This window comes from Numenius arquata, chromosome 7 (assembly GCF_964106895.1).
Source record: "Numenius arquata chromosome 7, bNumArq3.hap1.1, whole genome shotgun sequence".
Lineage (NCBI taxonomy): Eukaryota > Metazoa > Chordata > Aves > Charadriiformes > Scolopacidae > Numenius > Numenius arquata.
Window position 1 is genome coordinate 19104213 of NC_133582.1, and position 14333 is coordinate 19118545.

Consider the following 14333-nt stretch of genomic DNA (forward strand, 5'->3'; position numbering starts at 1 on the left):
TCATTAGACTGGAAGCATTGAAAATACCAGACTGTTAATAGCAGCAGACATTTGCACAAGCGCAGCAGGCACATTTCTTACTGCTCTGTTGTTTAGTAAGTGTATTTCTTATTAACTTCAAGTATCTTGCTTTGTGCTGTAACTGAAGACCTCTTGGAAAATTCTGTTAGAGCAACATATCTCAGGCTGTCTCCTTAGCAGAGTTTTCTACAATGAATGTGTTACTCCAGGCTGCATTACCAATCACATTTTTCTCAGGGTATATCTTAAATCTTGTTTTTAACATATGCACATTTTTAAGCAGCTTAGAGGTTAGTTCCCTTAGAAGTTAGTTATTGCTTTATGCAATCAGCCAAGATCTGATGGGGTATTTCCCAACCCCATCTCCCCAGAATCCCAGAGAGCTCTCTGTGTTATGTGAGGGGGTGCTTGTCCTTGCAGAGAGGTATTTCATACCAGCCCAGGCTGCTGTGCCCAGTGGCCATGTCCAGGTTCCATCCAGGTGTGCTCCTCCTCACCAGCACAACTGGCAGAGATCACTATGCAGATCGAAGGTCATCAAGAAGATGATAAGACCTTACACATGCTTGTAGGCTTTTCCTTAGGAAGAATGCTTCAGCAGAGATGATCCTCTAAATACTGGGATTTTGTTTGGGTAGAGAATCTCAGTTCTACTTCCCATTCAGCCTTTCTGCTGTTTTCGAGGAGGCCAGAGCTTTTCAGGAGCCTAGAAAAAGGCAGCAGTAATGAGGACTGCCTTGGGAAGTGTAGGGCATGTAATTTAATACATCCCCTTCACAGTCAATAGTGTGCAAACATCCATTAGGAAAAAGGAATCTAAAAGAAGGAGAAAAGACAGAAAGGAGAGGAGAGGAGAATATATTAAATTCACCTATTAAAAGGCTTAAAAGGCTGACTTGGGTGGGTGGGTGGTTGTGTGATGCAAGGAATTATTACACAACAGAAAGGATCAGTTTATGGGACATTGCCATCAGACTCCTCGGTTCAGTCACTAGTGAGCAACACATGCACTAGTGGTGATGAGGAAGGGTGCAGTGCCTATGTGGAAACGCATATTCATTTCTTAAGCTCTCTATAATTAAATAAAAGGTTAACCACTGCAATAGCCTGCTCACCCAGCCCGACATTCCCCAGCTGATTTCTTGGATATATCTCAACACACAGAAAAGGCTTAGGAAGGGATTTCAAGGACAGGTAATGGTCTTTCATGAATGGATTCGAGGAGGGTATCTCAGGCTATGGAGCAGTACGATAAAGCCCAGAGAGCTGTGTGGGACCTTGCCAGACCTTGATGTCAGCAGAAAAGCAGATGAAGGCAGGTTTGATAAGAGCGGAAACAAGTGTAATAGCTCTCAGAGTGCTGCATCCAAGAAAGTCATCCATACATGCACAAATGTTTTGACCACTTGTTTTTGGCAAATGGAAACTTTGAGCCACCCAAAATGTCTACTTGCTAACCAACTACTCTAGTGCTGTTTCAACTGGAAATAAACTTTCCCAGTTAAAGTATAACCCTGTCCAGGAGTCCTAGTTCATTATTCTCAGGTCAGGAGAAGTTTGTCATATGACCAGATCATGACAGGGTGAGAAGACAGAGCTATGGACTTCTACCATGATAAAAATAATGGCATAATCTTGTCATTAGCAATCATTATAGGAAGTTTTTGGTCAGAAGGAAGCCAGAAAATCCCGCTAAGTCCTCTCTGTGAAGTAGATCAGCAGCTATCCGAATTATAGGAGCCCAACCTGATGTTATACATGGCGCTGATATTAAATCTTGGTGCGTCTAGCTCTTTTTTGGTTTTTAAACATGTCTACCCTCTGTCCACACGTGTTGTCACAGCTCGGCTGCCTAATTTTAACCACTAATGGGTCTCGCATATCCCCAGGATCCAGATTCGGGCCAGAAATAGGAAGCCGAGTGATGGTCATGTGTTTGACAAGGAGCCGGGCAGCGGGCCAAAACACATTTGAGCTGGATGGAATTTCTTGCCCCTGTGAAAATGCAGCGCTAAATCTTCCTCCCCCACTCGCCTCTTTACACACAAGTGGATCCCTCTAGTACAGTGAACTGTCACCCGAAACTAACAAGGAGGATGTGTCTCCCGGCAATCCGAGCTTCGGTCAAAAGTTCACCACTTGCCAGCCCCCCTATGCCAACTTGGACCAAGATTTCTGGAATGGTTAGAAAAATATTTTAATGTAATTCACCTTGCTATGCTATTTCATTAATAACCTCTAAAAATGCAAAGAGTGCGGCCTTAAAATTCCTTGACATCCTCAGCATATGACTAATAATAATGAAACTTTCTCGCTGTCGGCTGAGCCACTCTGTGAATGCTCTGTTTTCCCTGGAGTTTCATGGAGCCTTTAGCAAATGCAGTACATTTGCCATGTCCATTTTTTACAGCCTAGTAACTGCTGCTCGGCCGGGCTCGCCTGAGCTAGCTCTTTGTCCACCCCGCCAAACTGCACTTGCCTTTCTCCCTGCACTGTGCTATTTTTCTCACAAGAATTTTTTTGTCTGGGCATAATTTGGACGTGCGTGAAATACTCTTTTACACATTACGTCTTTCTTATTTTCTCTATATTTGTTTTGAACCCAGTCTCTCAATGTCTTCCAAAATATGTCGTCCATGCGAAGCACGGAGCTGTTACCAGCCCAGGACTGCCTGTGCTCCATCCCAGCCAGAGTGAAAAGGGCTCAGCCCTCGGATGGGAGCAGAGCGTGTCTGACATGCCATTATATAACATGAAACCAATGTATACAAGACCGTCTTTAAAAGAACATTTTACAGAGATCCCTATTTCTGTATCTTACTTCAAACATTTCTTTCTAAAATAGCCTTTTGGGAGTCAGTGGATGAGGGTCTGCTCACTGGGGGTAAGTCCAGGGCTACGGGATTGCTTTCCGCCCTGTCTCTGCATTCAGGCTGCTCCAGCCAGGAGTTTATGAACCACTGGGTGGTATCTAGGATTAAATTAATTGTAGATTGTTTTTTTGCTCTTTGCTCTTGATTTTGCCCCAATAGCAAAAGGAGCAAAGAGTCAAAAGTGTTTCATTCTCAACATCTCCAAAACTAGTAATAAAATAGAAATCCTCTCATCTGCAGTTTTTTTAGAACATGTCACGAGCCCTGATTATGGCCCATACAGTGTACTCCCTATCCATCCACAATAGGTCCATCTCCACTGATCACCTAAATCTAATGGGATCATGTTCCACAGCTCCCAGTTGACATGCTAGTATTAGAGGATGCTGTGCTAGATGAGTGGAACAGATCCTTTACCCAACCAAAGCCTCCTTTGGAGCTGGGAGGTTTGCAAAAATATAGTTATTCTTTCAAGCTGGTGATTTTCCCACCATGAGAAGCACTTGAGATCAAACCAAGAGTGCTACCAAAAACCATGAGGTTATAACCCAAACATATCCTTTCCAGCAAGCTTAGGAACAGTTCCCTGAGGGCCATCCTGTGCGGTCCCCAACTGCCCAGCTACCCTATTTTGCGTGGGGGAATGTGTTCATACCACACTCAACCAGAGGCAAACAGGCAGATCCAGAAAAGTGTAGCAAGGGGAAGTGGCTAAAAACTATTTTTATAGCCTGATGACCTTCCACTGCGTTAATTCTAAATTATCCCTTTCCTAATGAATCCCATTTTTTCCTATCCTGCCCTGTGCCTGCCTCAATTAACAGTTCATTTTTAGATTAAGGTTGTGCCATATGCACTGAGAATTTATTTCCGAGAACTTCACTCACTAACAGATGTAATCTTCTAGTACAGGTGAGGTTGGCCAGCGAAAGAGTTTTCCAGAAGTGAAATGGAGGTGGAATATTTTTTCCAAAATATTTCCCTATTGGCTCAATATTTTCCTATTTGTTCAAAAATTGGGCCCAGGAAAAAACTGTAACTTTCCAACCTGCTCTAGAGGTAAGCAAAAACTGGGGAAAAAGAAACAAAAATTTACCAAGACAGTTTAGTGACATTTTAAAGTCCAGAATATTCATGGACATCCATAAATATTCCCAGCCCCAGTTGCCTTTGGTTTTGAAATAGCACAGACAACTAACAGTGGGTTTGGGAGTGCACTTTTTGTGGCATGGACATTTGATTTGATTTGTTGAAAACAGACAGAGACTAGCCTTCCTTTGGAGGAAGGATACAAATCAAATGTATGGGCAGTTGTTACACTTCCACCAAACACTGCCACATGAACACGAACAGTGCTTTGGGGTTTTTTCCCATAGGTTTGGTTATTTTTTTATAACCCTCTGGTACATGGTGCAGGAGCAGCTACACTCTGAGGGGGTGGGAGTGTTCCCTTGCAGGGGCTCGCTGGGAACAGCCACTTTCCATGACCTCCAGGAGAGAAGGAAGGACCTGCTTCTGGTGTCTTCTGGTTTCAGAGAATCATCATCTACTGGGCTGGGTACATGCTTTATGTTGAGGCAGTTCTTCAATCAAATACTAGGTTTTACCTTTTTTTAAGAAAAGCATCCTTTTCTGAGTTTTTAGTGAACAATTTGTTGTTGACAATTTTCATCTCCAGGCTCTCATTACGGTTGCCAGAGAATGAAAAAGAGTATGTGTGTGTTTGTCTATATCTCTATATAATGTATATATACACATACATGCGTGCTTGTATATTTGTTTACATGTACATGCACACACTTTTCAGCCACTTTTACCGTCTTCTTCACAACAAACTGCCCATTTGTGACAGCATGTCAGAATATGTTTATATGGGACTTCATCCCAAGTGGCTGCTATACCAGTGGTATAGCGTTCTGAGCAGTCATAAACACCATTTACCCAGAAAAGCCAAATGTACGTGTATTGTATGTAAGTTGATCAGTGGAAAGCAGTCAATACATATAAATTAATCGAGAAATCCTTTTTTGGAAAGAGCTGTGTATATAACAAGTTTTTCTGCAGGCTTATTCCTACTGCACTTGCTGTTGGCCCACAGTGCCAATAGTGTGCTTCTGAAAACCAGACTTATTCCTCCACTCCTTTTCTTCTCCCTTCCCTGCCTGTAGCAAACCTATTTCTTGTTTTCCCAACTGTTGCTCACTGTGGGTCAGCTGGGATGAAGCTGGAAACCTGAGTGCAGGTGGGAGCTGGCTGTCAGAAGCATTTTTCACACATCAACAAGACCTGCCCTGAGTAGTTTTACATAGCATGGTGTCAAAGAAGGTTGTAACAGCCAGCTGGCCATCCACGCCAGGAATGCTGCTTATACTGGCAGGGCTGAGATGAGGGTGCAAGTTTCTAGGAAAATGTCCCAATCCAAACCAGGGCCACAGAAATGGGGGACACCTGCTGAAGGCACACATGAAAGACATCTCACCACAAAACCTGAAGGGACCACACTGTGGTTCCCAGGGGCTGAGACTTCAGATGAGTCCAGCAAAAAGGGTGGATTGGATGACTCTGGCAGAAGAGAGGGGCATAAGGTGAAAGTTCTCTCCCCATGACAGAGGAACCAGAAAGCAACAGCATCAGGGAAAGCCCTATCAAAACTATCAATTACAACAGAACCAAAAGGTCATTAGCTGTAGCACTTACTGTATAGTTGAATGCTAATTAACCTGTGCTAGGGTTTTTAAAGATGTTAATGTTCCCAATACAGGGAGATTTCCAGTCCTCCTTGAAAATTAAAAAAAATAAAAGCAGGGGGAGAAAAATATGAACTCGGTAGAGCTGTGGGAAGTTAACGGCTTTGGTTTAGGCCGAGTCCTTCCACAAAAGACAACAGCAAACTGGAAATGTTATGGGTCCCTAAAAGAGGTTGGAGGTGAATCTTGGCCATGAATCTGCTGCATATTAGCTGTCAGGCTGCCCAGCCTGGAAAGCTAAAGTGTCTTTCTAGTTCTCAGTTTAGATGTTTCCCCTGTCATATCTTTTAGATCCAAAGGCTTGACTTTTAGATAATAGGTGCTCAGCCTTCCCTTTCCATGAAATCCCTTTCAGATTGTCTCTGCTTAGATACTTAGCTGATAATTGTGAGGAATTTGTATAATAGGCCATTAGGTAGGTAAGAAGGTAAGGTAGGTAGGTAGGAAAGGGGCAGGCGGGGAGAGAGAAAGATAATCTTGGTAGAAGCAGTCTAGCAGACATATAAACTACAACTTCCAAAGGATTTGGGGTTCTTCAGTGTGAAAGACACTGTATATATTTTGTGCATGATTTCATACATATTTTAAATCTTTTTTTTATTTTTTTCTGAAAAGCAAAAGGATTGGTTCTTTATGTTGATAAAAAACTTGTAACCAACTTACATTTTAGGATAAATGGTGAGTACAGAGGAACATAATTGAAGAAAAAAATGCATTGGCTTAGAAATAATTGCTTTTGTACTAAGTTAATGAGGATGGTAGAGTATTTTTTTCTGCTTAGTGTTTCTTGTATGTGTGGAATCAATACTTCAGCATGCGCTCTCACGGTTCTGACCAAAGCATGTATAACTACTTGGATGAAAACACGCAGCCTCAGGATGCCCTGAATACCCTTCGGAAAGTTCATTTTACCCCTGTGCCAGCTTTCTCTCATCTACGTAAAAGCTGTGAGGCAGCATCACTGATTTAGGAGATTAACACTGATACAATTCATGGAGCGGGAGTCATCTTGCTTTTCTCAAATAACAGAAGCCTACAGAAGGGTGCCACAGGGCAGTGACTTTTAGGATGCTCCTGGGACTGAAGGGAGGTTGTATGTACATTCTCCAGTGAGCTGCAGGAGGGATCCCTGGAGTGGGCAAACTGGAGAAAACTGAACTGACAAACACTACTACCCTATTTCTATGGGGCGACTGACTTTTGACACTGTGCCAGGGTAATGCACAAAAATAACATGAAAAAGAACTGGTGGCCAACCTCAACAGCTCTAGTGAAGAGCAGGACACACAAACCCACACAGGCTGCAAGCAGAAAAGAAGCAGCAAACCCATAATTCTGCATATGCACACTACAGGCCAAGAGAAAGCATAGGGGCAACGAGGTTATCCTCTCCAACACTGGCCTCGAACAGTGTTAACAGCACCTGCAGGTCAGTGGAGCATGGCACCTGGGTGTGTTTTGCTGAATAACAAAAGGTGTCCTCCCCCATGAGAAGATGCTCACCTGGAAACGAGCACAACACCCATTAATCTGCTTGTGTTTTCCCCTGGAGCATGGCCACAAGCTGTGCTCCATACAGGAAGGGGCAGGAGCGGGGTGTCCCATGCTGCGGGAATGCGAGGACTGTGGAGTTTGCATGGTGCTGGAAGGCGAGAGACTGAAGTATGGCTTGGCACGCGCCGGCTGGAAGGACACAGCATACTGAAAGACATGCTCTGTCCTCGGCTGTACAGGAGGCTGGGACACAGCATGGGGCATGTGGGAAAGGAAGGAGCCATAAGGGATTCCTGAGGCTCCCACTCTTCCTCTGGAGTGTGGAGTCGATGGCAGGCTTTCCCCAGCAGGTTTTTCTTGCCTGTTCCTGATTTCCCTGGAAATCACCCTCAGCCCCTACTGCAGCTGCCTTGCAAGCACCCACCAGCCTGTCCCAGGAAGGTGCACGAGGGCTCCCGGAGGTAGCAGCATCCCGGCACAGCAAAACCAGTAAAGCCAGGTCCCACTCTATTCCCAGGTTGGAAGTAGAGGAGCAGATCAGAACAAGAGTTATGCAGACTGGTAAAATTTTCCCTGTGACCAGCAATAGGCAGTGTAAGAGAAATTAATGCCTTAATGGTGACAAGCCGGTTTATTTAATGCAGCAGTTGTATCATTTCAACAGCCAGGGACACAGAAATAGCTTTGAGCTGCCTTCCCATTCCGGTCTGTGTTTGGCCAACTCTTCAGCTTCTGTACCATCCTCTACAATAAACCAGGCTCACATCTGATCAGTGAACTGTCTGTGAGTTAAAAATCAATTTCTGAAAACTGTTATTCAAAAAGTTATGCCAAATTCTGAACCTAAATGATGTCCTGCCTATTCATTTCTTGTGATGCAGCAACTCCTCAAGTATTTGTCATCCCACATACTTGGCTAATACAGAACCTTGACAGGTTCTGTATTATCAGTATCAGGTGACATTACCTTCAAGGTAATTTTTAAAGCTTTCCTCAATTGTGATACGTTTATGAATTGAAAATTGCATTCCTTACCTTGGTATATAAACTGGACCTGCATTTCAAAAATTTGATTTGTTAGGGTAGTGTTTGCATCAGTTTAACTCAGTAGACCAGAAGTTCTTTAATGTACACAAGCCTTCTTTAAGAAAGAAAGCATAATCATGGGAGAAGTATGAAACGGCTTGCTTTCTCTAAAATGATGGCTCTTACCTGCTCTGCCAGCTCACCGACTGATTTATATGTACATGTAAAACACTTTTCAATTCAGGAAGGTGCCTTCCTCAGCCTAAGAAAAGATCCTTCTTTTAAATGTACAACCATCTTGTGTGAAGATCCCAGCACATGATCCCTGGTGTGCACTTCATGATTTCCCTCTGAGGGTGCGTTTATTTCATTCTAGTATTTTTGTGTACAAACAGGGGCATGGGACACGGATTACATGTGTCCTCAATAGAGCTGGGAACTTTGTTATTTATTACAAATAATTTGTGTGCATACTAATTTGTTATCCTTCCATATTAAATGAGATAAATCTACACAGATGCTAATATGAAATTAAGGCAGAGTTTCCAGCTGGACTACAATATGGCTACATATACACTGGTTTCCAGTGGATTGGGCTACAATAAATAGGTATTATTATGAAAATCAAATGACATTTTCTTTTGTCATCTTCTCCCTCACACAGTGCATACCTGCAGTGACAGCACCCTCCTTTATTCCTTTCTTATTCTCTTCCTCTCGCTCTTTCTTGTTTGGTTTTCCATTTTCATTTCTAAAGATGGGGTTGGCTTTTGCAACCACCAGGACTAAGTTCTCTGTTAATGATGGCCATAAAAATATTTAATGTGGGCTCTGTTCAGTTTCATAAAGTCAGGATATTTTCCAGCCCCTGAAATCACACCTATTTACACTCAACCCAGGAGCTACGTTATTTGGGGCAATTCCAGGCAATGAGAACACAATTCCCTGTACCATGGCTCCACCTCCAGTATTTTGCTATGAATTTTCTTTTTACTTTATTTTGCACTTATTTTGCTTAAAATATATTCTGTTAACATTTTCTAGGGACATTTTCTCGAGGCTTAGCTGAATACACATTGCATAAAACAGAAGTGAACCAGTGAACCCCTCCAGTATGATATAATACTACCTATTCTGAGCAATAGAAGTTTCCACTCGAGGAAGTGGAATCATGGAAGTAAATGAGAGTCTTTCTTTTCCTCATCCCAGCTTCATATTGTCGGTATTATATTAAAGTCTGTACAGACGAAAAAAGCACATACCTTACCTGTTTGTGTTCTATTGAAAACCTGATAGCCTTGTTTCCTTGCATGGAGCCACTTACTCTCTCAAGCTGCAGTCTTTCTCTGCCACCTACCTCCCTCTGCCTGAAATATTATCTACAAAAGTGGAAAGAAAGGCAGTTCTAAAATTAAAAAAAATTACATAAAACCACTTTAGTTTTCAAAACAAAACACGCAAACATATGACTGCCATCAAAATCACTGAGACTGGATATTGCAAAGGATCTACATATCACAAGTACATCAAGAGTTTAGTGCCTAAATTAATAGGGCTGGAGCTTGAGAAACTTCTACAGAGCTCAGACACAGTCTGTCTCTACGTTTACATCATAGCAATAAAAAAAAAAGTAAAATAAAACAGAAAAAAAAATTGTGCTTGGGAGTGATTTTTAGGGAACATTTTTTCTGAAATTTCCTCTCTGTCCTGAGCCCAGAGGAAACACGTCTTATATATCTTATATACAAATACAAAAATACCTGTAGAGTGCTGGGTGACTGAATCTCAGAACAAGCCAGATTCACCTTCCAGTGGTTCAGTGCTGAGGGGGGAAAAAAAGGTGCACAGTGGTTGAGCTCAGATCCCAGTGTGCCACGATACATGCACCAGAGAAGCTGCTACCTCTACCTCTGAGGGCAAAACTGAGCCTACTCGTGAAAAGAAAAAATTCCATGAGTTTTCATATTGCAAAATCAAGCCCTAAATTCAGTGCGTTCAGTGTATTCTCACACGTGTTAATATATTCCCTCATGACAGCTCTAGATTTCCCTCCCAGCCCTGCATAATGATCTCTTCATCTGCCGCGATCAGTAGAGCAGAGACAGGTGATGCCTCCGGCCCGTGAGGGTCGGGGAGGACGAGTGAGTGACACACGCCAGATGCTGTGCCTGGAGCTGGGCTGCGGCTCCCCGGTAAATACATCATGGAGTAAAAATCACCCCGTACCTTCCAGCTGCTGCAGAGCGTGTCACTGGAGTAGACGTGTTGTCACATATACAAACGTGCACCAAATAGTATCTGTATGTGTGATTAATTAGCAGCTAACAGTTAATTCTTCGAGCCATGGGGAAAAAAAGGAAGAGGGAGAAAAAAAGAAAGAAAGAAAAAAAAAGCATGCTCTCAAAAGAAGACTAAAATTAACTATACAAAGTCTCTGAGGTTAAAAATTAAAAACAAAATAAATCTGAGTTCTGGGTTCCTCAGAACAGTGAAGGTGACAAGGAAGTCAGTGATATGTGTCCTTGTGCTATTTTACCATACTGAATTTTATCTTTAATTTCAGTTAATTCAGTGTCAGTGAAAACTACCAAGCCAGCAGCTCTTGAGCTTAAAGTCTTCTGCATCAATACAGACCCAGAGGCTGCACCTCAAAACCATCCCTGGGAACACCATGGTAACAGTTGCCAAGCCCTAAAAAAACCAAAAAGCTTTTAGGGAGACAGAGCACAAAGACCAACTAGCTAAGAAAGAAGAACAGCAATATTGATCTTAATTCATTTCAGCCATATTTGACGCATGTAAACCCACAAGTAATGCATTCAACTGAAAGTTAAGTATGTGTTGAACTCTACAGACAGATTGAGGCATTACAGAAAAAAACAGAGAGCAGAAATAAACAGGAAGCCTAGTGAAACCAAAGTTATCATCTCATAGAGAAGGCATTGCACAATATAAATGATGCACACAGCAAACAGATAAAAATTGCAAGGAGCTGGAGTCAACAGAAAATCTTTAGTCCGTAGGAATATGAATACCGCTATGTAGGAGTATCGTATGTGAGTCACTGTTCACATTGGCTGTTTTGTGAGCTGTGCAAGATGTTCATCCGTAACTTGAAAGTTGATATAAAATCACACCAATAAATTTTGCAGGTAACATAGTGACAAGAAGACTGGTGAGTAAGGTGGGAAATGGGACATTTGGAAAGATCTGAGTCTATTGCTAAGTCCCTTGGCACTTTCAAGAATAAACAGCACAGGAACGGAGCTGTTTGCAGCGGTGCACACCTAGGACCAAGGAAGGCAGGTGAGGGAAAGGGTTCTGGAAAGGAAGGTTCTGCAAGGGGTTGTAAGCAGATGTCACAAACTCACATGGGATCACCAAAGCTTTCAGCCTGGTTACCTGCAATCTCAGTCAGCTATGTAAGAGCTCAGAAGAAATGCTAAAAACAACCCTGCACCACCAAAACCAACCAGCTGCACACCACCAAGCAGTTCATGGTTTTTACAAATTTGTAGTAGTGCTCCCGAAAATACTGTAGTGATCACAGTGGGAAAGCACATCAGTGTGATGTGTCTTTAAAATCGTGTTGTGGAAAAAAAAAAAACCTCAACAGCCATAAGCATCAGTTGCAAAGAAGGAATTTTACTTTGTGTATACCTTCAGCAGGAAAGATGTTAGAACAATAACAAGTTACTGTGTTAGCATCGTTAGAACAATGTTGAAAAATTGCACAGGGTGCAAAGAAAACGGTACAAAAATTATCTGTGGACTGGAGAAATTGCGGTGGAAAATGAAGGAGCTGCATCTATTTTTGCAGGAAAAAAAATATTATGTGGAATAAAATAAGTTTCATAAGAGAAAATATTCCATATGAAAGGACTGTTTAACTAAGTGAAGTAAGGCATTACATGAACCAACAGCTGGAAGCTGAAACCAGCCCAACTCAAGCTGGAAGTGAGAAACACTGAAGGCAGCAAACGGCTGCAGCAAGGGCTGGATTCTCCATCCACCTCGTGGTATCTTCCAGTCAGGAAAGCTTGCCTTTCTGGAAGCAGGAAAAGTCTTCCTGTGCTTCTAAAAAAGTATATTATCAACAGCATGAAGTATATGTGGTGAGATTGAAAAAACAGAAAGGTCCCGTCTGGCTAATAAATTCTTAATCCCTTTATTGAACAATATGTTCGCTCCTCAAACTTTTGCACTGCGGGTGCTGGCAGGCTGGCACTGGCTGTAGGATTTCCAGGGAAGTGAACAACAAATGTGGTCAGTGTTATCACATTTCCGTGGCTTCTTTGTCCCAGTCTTTCTGAATGTTGATGTTTTGTTTGACGATCTGTTTACCTGTCCAGTGAGCAGTTCACAGTAATACCCAAGTCTTCTTTTGTGAAAGGTTCCAGCTTAGTTAGAAGATAACTTTGACTTGATTTATAGGAATGTTTTCTGACTCAAGTTGTAGCTTCCTGCATCTCGCTGTTTATCAGAACCCGTAATTCTTTATTCCTAACAGCAAGATTTTCTTTTCACATTGCTGCTGTGAAACTTTACCAGTATATGACCGTAGGAGTAGGCCCATGCCAGTGTTTTAATGGTACACAGCCAATTCTTAATCCATGTTCTTCCTAAAAGTGTGCTTTCCTTCATTGCTGTCATAATTTTCTCTCTGAGATATCTCAGCTGTTTTTTTCCAAGCCTTTGTAGTTCCTTGTGTGACTCAACCCACCTAAAATTCTTTAGTTAGGACCAAGAAAAACTATTTATATATAATTGTAAATACAGAGTGAGGTCATTAGTGAATATAGTTTCTGACCCTTGGTTTCCAGGATAATTTCCTATACCACGACTGATTTCACAGAGTGCACCGAGAAGGCAAAGCAACGCCAGCACTTTTGCATGAAAGTTTGTATTGCTCTGCATTAAGGCACTAAAGTTTGCTCCTGTCTTACATTGGGCAGTTTTACAGTCAAATAGCTCTTTATAAAAGAAACCGAATTCATTCCAAGCTGCATCAGACCTGATTCCCTTAACATATACTGGAGTGTGAGGTAAAACCCCGAAATTCAGCCCTTAAGGAGAGATTGTCCAGGGGACACAACCTAGACCATCTTCCGCATCGCAGCACCCAGTTGCACGTGTTGCTGTTACACTTGGATTTTTCTTCACAAGAAGGAAATGCTCAGCCTTGGCAAGCGTCAGGTCCTACCTGTCAGGTTGCTATTGCAGGAAGTTGCTGATGAAGAGCTCATACAAACAGCAGGAAGGTACGACACGTCTTTGGAGTACGTGTTCAAATCAGACCCACCTTCTGAGAAATGGGCTTTTTTTCTTACGTCGTCCAGCAGCTTTGATGTAGGCAGAGACCTCTGCATGGTGGGAAAGCCCCCTAACTCTCAGGAGCAGGGACACACAGGAGAAGTGAGATCGCATCGTCCCAAAATGAGGTCCCTCAGTCTCTCGCTGCAAGGAGCTGAGGGGCGTTCCTTAGCTGACTGCTTTATTTTGGATGCCAGCCACAGAGTGAGTCCTTCCCCGTGGCTTTTTGCTTACTACTCAGGAGAAATAAAATGATAGAGTATGAGATACATTTCCTTTTCGCAGGCCTAATACTAACAGTTCTTCCCCTCGTTTACTTCTCGACCACCGACACCTAATTTCCTCTGATGGGGGAAGGAGCGGTGCTGGGGCTGAACCCCACAACCACGGCGTTCCAGGCTGCATTGCAGTATGAAAAACAAATTTATCCAACTAGAAGAGGGAGAAGAGAAATGTTTTAAATATGAATTTTAAACCTTGCACCTGGTGCAGAAAAAATTGGAACTTATGCTCATTAGGCACTGAAATATGATTTTGGCGAAGGACGGGCATTCAGAACAATTCCGAGCATTCGGAATATAAAAATTACATTTTTGGAGAAACAAAATAGAGATAAATATTAAATTCTTATTGTGAGGACTTTCTGCTGAAATTAAATTAAAGATTTCCAGGTCTTCATAATTTAAAGTGATCCTTCTTTTCAGATTTTTCCCCGTAGTTTTGTAAACAACCAGCATTTAAAAACCAAGTAATATTCTTTCTCTCGTATTTTTTGTATTTTTTTGGCTTTATTATAAATCCTTAAAACGTAAGTTAAAACAGGTCTCTTTTCACAGTAGTTGTGACCCATAACATGAAG